Below are 6,000 nucleotides of genomic sequence, written 5' to 3'. Positions count from 1 at the left end.
CCAACAAACCTTCACCCGTAGCACAAGTGCCTGTAAAAGGTGACTTTGTCATTTTACCAAGCAAACAAGATTCACAACTATCATTTGACTTTAGGTCAAATGACTCCAAGACTCTATCCTTTTGGAGTTGGCCTATGCGTTTCTTGTTTACATGTCCAAGACGACAATGCCATAAAGATGCTTTATCTAAGCTAGTGGAAGAGTCAATATACAATACATTATTTCCTAGATTATCTACAACAGATACACACCATCACAAGGTAATGCTTTAAAATAATGAACATTATTAAAGAAAGCGTCAATACTACCATTATTATTATTAAAATAAAAGGTAAAACCTTGTTTGCCATTTTTGGCGAATAATAAAACTTATTCAAATCTTATGTAAACCCACTATTTAGCACTAAGGAATAAACTCCTATCTTGGTGACAGGTGGAGCTTTCCTGTTTCCCATGATCAAGTTTATCTTTCCCTGCTCCACATTCTCACTTCTTCTTAGTCCCTGCAAGTCACAACATATGTGGATACCACAACCTGTGTCAAGGACCCAAGACTTAAAATGAGGTGAGTTATTAGACAATATAGTGTATATACCTGCATGGTTGGGTTTTACTTTCCCATCCTTCACATCTTGCTGGTACTTTGGGCAGTTTCGCTTCCAGTGCGACTTTTCATGACAATAGAAGCATTCAGCCTCATTAAAGTTAGCAGAAGGAGTGACAAAACCTTTCTTGGTTTTGCTTGAAGAGGAGCCTTCAAGGGTCTTACCCTTGGTACCCTTAGAAGGGTTCTTTCTCTTCTTCCCTTTGCCATGCCCGATTGCCAAGACATTGGCCACAGTAGGAGTAGGAATAGGAGTAGTAACAACCAACTTACCCTTTAGACCACTCTCTGTGGTCTTCAAGAGTCCCTGAAGTTTACTGAGGGTGACTTCTTCCTTGTTCATGTGATATGTCATGCGGAATTGATCATAAAATGATGGTAAGGAGTGCAAAATGATGCCTATTGCTAACTCCTCGGGGAATTTCGCATTCAGCTTCAGTAAACGGTCCACATACCTTTGCGTTTTCTGCATGTGGCCCGTGATGGGTTCACCATCCTTCATTCGGGTTGTTATCATGGAGGAGATTATTTCATATCGCTCTTGACGAGCACTTTGATGGTAACGGTCCATCAAATCCTGGTGCATCTCAAAAGGATAATAGTCCTCGTAGGACTTTTGGAGCTCGGCTGTCATGGTGGCCATCATGATGCATGCTACTTTTGTAGCATCCCTTTCATGTACCTCATATTCAGCAAGCTCTTCAGGAGTAGCAGTTGGCTCATGTGACAACCGTCAATTTTCGGTCAAGTCAAAGTCAACTAAAGTCAACAAGTCAAACCGGTCAACTCAATTTGCCATGAGTACTAGAGTTTACGTTATGTAATTTCTAAACAACTCTCTATTCTATTGAGAAATCATATATTGAAAAGTGCGTACATCTAGATCTCCTTAACCTAAAACTGTGGTACGTGGCGAGCCAAACCGATAAAACAATGTTGCATACTCATCGGGAGTATGCAAGATCCTTAAACAAGGCTTAACGGGGCTTACGGACCCTGCATTGTGAAACCGAACACTCAAAAAGGGTCACCAATGAAACCTCTCTCAATCGTGTTCACTCCATCTCTTCTTATCAGAAATCTCTCCCAAATCTCTCTAAGAATATGAAATCTCTCCCAAATATCTCTCTGTATGTGAAATCTCTCCAAGTATGTCAAATCTCTCCCAAATCTCTCTAAGAATATGAAATCTCTCCCAAATATCTCTTTGTATGTGAAATCTCTCCAAGAATGTCAAATCTCTCCCAAATCTCTCTAAGAATATGAAATCTCTCCCAAATATCTCTTTGTATGTGAAATCTCTCCAAGAATGTCAAATCTCTCCCAAATCTCTCTAAGAATATGGAATCTCTCCCAAATATCTCTCTGTATGTGAAATCTCTCCAAGTATGTCAAATCTCTCCCAAATCTCTCTAAGAATATGAAATCTCTCCCAAATATCTCTTTGTATGTGAAATCTCTCCAACTATGTCAAATCTCTCCCAAATCTCTCTAAGAATATGAAATCTCTCACAAATATCTCTTTGTATGTGAAATCTCTCCAAGAATGTCAAATCTCTCCCAAATCTCTCTAAGAATATGAAATCTCTCCCAAATATCTCTCTGTATGTGAAATCTCTCCAAGTATGTCAAATCTCTCCCAAATCTCTCTAAGAATATGAAATCTCTCCCAAATATCTCTTTGTATGTGAAATCTCTCCAAGAATGTCAAATCTCTCCCAAATCTCTCTAAGAATATGAAATCTCTCCCAAATATCTCTCTGTATGTGAAATCTTTCCAAGTATGTCAAATCTCTCCCAAATCTCTCTAAGAATATGAAATCTCTCCCAAATATCTCTTTGTATGTGAAATCTCTCCAAGTATGTCAAATCTCTCCCAAATCTCTCTAAGAATATGAAATCTCTCCCAAATATCTCTTTGTATGTGAAATCTCTCCAAGAATGTCAAATCTCTCCCAAATCTCTCTAAGAATATGAAATCTCTCCCAAATATCTCTTTGTATGTGAAATCTCTCCAAGAATGTCAAATCTCTCCCAAATCTCTCTGAGTATGTGGAATCTCTCTCAAATCTCTCTCGAAATCTCTCCCAACTTTCTATAATCACTCGGGGCATCCCGACCCTCGAATTTGGCGAAAACAGCCCAAAAACGGAAGTCCACGCGAAAAACGGACTTAAGGAACCGAAACCCCTCTCAGGAACCGAAAGTCCTCTTAGGAACCGAAAGTCCTCTTAGGAACCGAACCTTCTGATGAAGAGGAACCGAACCGAAGGTACTGTTCACTACAGTTCATTCGGTTCTGACCATTTCCTCTTCTGATGACTAACCGAACCCTCCCTTCTGATGGCTTGTCGAACCTTCTCTTCTGAGGACCGAGGACCGAACCTTCCCTTCTAAGCTTCGCTTCTGAGCCTCGCTTCTGAGCTTTTGACCGAACCCTCGGCCTAGGACCCTTCGCTTCTCGCTCCTGGTTCGCATCTCGCATCCGGCTCAGCAACCACCATGACCGAACCTCGGCCTAGGGACCGAACCTCGGCCTAAGACCGAGAGGCCTCGCTGGGAAGCCTTTTTCTCCCGGTTTTCGATTAAATTCGCGTTTTAAGCCCGTTTTTAATTGTTTTAGCACGGGATTTTCACCAAAAACTTTATTTTAACATATAAGGCCCCTAAACTATTAATTAATCACGTTTTTAAGGATAAAACCTTATCCAAAAGGAATTAGGTGAAGTACAAAGATGGAGTGTTGACTTTCCTTTATTTTATGACACAAGCAACCTCCATCACCCACTCCATGTCACTATTCCCCATCAGCCCTTACCTAGTCATTTCATTGTACTTTTCCCACCTTTTTTCCAACCCCACAATTGGTCAAAGGCTAGAAAAGCCTCTCTCTTCATTTCTCTCATTTTCTCTCTTTTCACAAGAAGATCAAACTCTCTCCTCTCTCGCTTTCTCTCTCTAGAAATTCGAGATTCAAGGGCTGATCTTGGGATTTTCCTCCACATTTGGTAAGAATAATCCCTTCTCTTTATGCTTATTTCACTTCTTTCTACTCGAATCATGGATATCTTACACAAACTCTCTCATAATTGTGTTAGATCTTCGAATCTTCAAGTGTTCTTGGGTTGAACACTTCTCTTCTTCAACACTTACCTACTGAAATCACTCAAGGTGAGTTCATACCCCTATATTTTCATGTTTTCTCAAGTTTTTAGGGGGGGAATACAAGTTAAAACACCAAGAACATAACTAAATTTTTCTAACAGCTTTCATCAGAAAAGTTGGACTCCATTCACGGACTGTTTTGGATGACTTAAACATTTTTGTTTGAAAAACTATTTTAGGTGTAAGTAGTTCCAGTTCTTAGCTTTAAAATGACTACTTGCACATCTCCATACAATGTTTCTACAATTTATGGTGATTTTTACAAAACTGTCTATCATTTCAAACACCAATCCGGACCAGTCTGTGATTATGGACTTTTTCACCCAAGTTGGAGGTCATTAAAAATCATAATAAAAATTATGAGTAAACTAGACACATTTTGGGAACTCTCAGAATTTACGGATTTAGTTTTCGACTTCGTATGATTTTTCTATGGATTTTCTAAAACAGTGCAGGAAGGTCTAATTTAGTTAACATCATATAATTTTCATAACACTTTGTATTATGTTGAGCAAAGTGTATAATAATAAATTCTAAGTATTGAACGTGTTCCTTTGTAAATTTTATCATCATAAACTGAAAATAAGTCATTCATGATAAGATTATTCATTCATTTAGAACACGTATATAAGCTATAATAAAAATAGTTTATTGGATTTCATAACACTAACGCTTTTTCATAAAAGAGTTCTTATATATTACAAACATTTTGGATAAAACTATAATAGGTATAGTTTATGATACATCACATAACACACACGTACAAAAAGGGTACATTCATACAGAAAGGTTTTACACTCACGCACACAACTTGTAAACTTGTTAACCTAAATTGTGAGACAATCTCTTTTCGTACGTCCGAGTGCGGGATATAAATTTCTGTTAGTTATAATCAGAGTCTCCTGGAGGGAGAACGTGATAGTTGTGTATAGATCTATATTGGGTTTGACACCCCACACCTTGCTGCTAGCTACAGTAGGACCTGCAGGTCTACGAGTGACAAATGTCATTTCAGTTTTACGACGCCTAAGAAACGTCGTGGCAGGTTCATTTAGTCATAGTATGATTATAGCGACTCACATAGGGATATAACAATACATAAAGTTTACGGGATTTTTATAAAACTTAAATGGGTTTTATGTCGATTTTAAAATCACTTTTTATCTCAATAAGTACAGATATTACTGTACACTTTCGGTTTTGGTATTTATGACTACACATCATTTGAAGCCACAGTTATATCTTTAAGTATGGACAATACTTGTTATTTTCTCAGTCCTGGGATTTAGGACTACATATACATAAAATATTAACAAACATAAGAATTTACAGGAATTTCATTTAATTCAAGCGCGTTTATGTCAATTTAAACACATATCATTTTCTATTAGTAAGAGAGGTTACTTATACATTTTGGTCGTCGGTTATAAGACTACATTACATAAATTTTATAAAGAAAATATCGGATTTTCTGGATACATATTCTATCGCTTTTACAAGGAAAACGGTTTACTTCTCCAACAAAATCTCTTATGAACTCACCAACCTTTGTGTTGACACTTTTCAAAACTACTTGTATTCTCAGGAATTCAGTGAAAACAGGAAATCAACAACGTTTTGAGGATGGGACGATAAATCGTCAAACAGTTCATTTTGTTTCATAATGTAATTGATTCGAATCATGTAAACATATACTTTGGTGTAACTTTTTCAATTATATTTATGATGGTTGTGTTTACTTTGAGCACTATTATACTCGTTGTTGTGATACTCTACATGAAGTCCTCCACCCTCGGACGTTTCCGCCATCCTTGGTTTGGGGGTGTGACAGCTCGGGTACCTTTAGCTCCTTGTCGAGAACATATTCTTTGTTCTCATACCGAGTGACCATCCTGATGTTCCTGATCTAATCAGTAATGTTGGATCCATCGAAGATGACTCTCCCACAAAGATTCATGAGAGAGAAAGAGCTAGTAGGGTTAGAGCCAAAAGCATTGTTATTGGAAGGCATCTGAAAGGAAGAGGGAATAAATTAGATTAGATTTAGAGATAGTCCTTAATAAAACACCCAAATGTAGTATTAAGGCTAGGACCCAACACAATATTTTATAACTTAGAAGAGGGATGTCGTAATTTAAGCTATAAGATATTTGAAGGTAGGTGAATGACGATTCACCAATTTCCACCATGAAAAACGAAATTTTAATTTGGTTTTAATTGGTTTAGAAACT

This window comes from Lactuca sativa, chromosome 2 (assembly GCF_002870075.4).
Source record: "Lactuca sativa cultivar Salinas chromosome 2, Lsat_Salinas_v11, whole genome shotgun sequence".
NCBI lineage: Eukaryota > Viridiplantae > Streptophyta > Magnoliopsida > Asterales > Asteraceae > Lactuca > Lactuca sativa.
The sequence above is the reverse complement of the archived record's forward strand: the minus strand, read 5'-3'. Positions refer to the sequence as shown.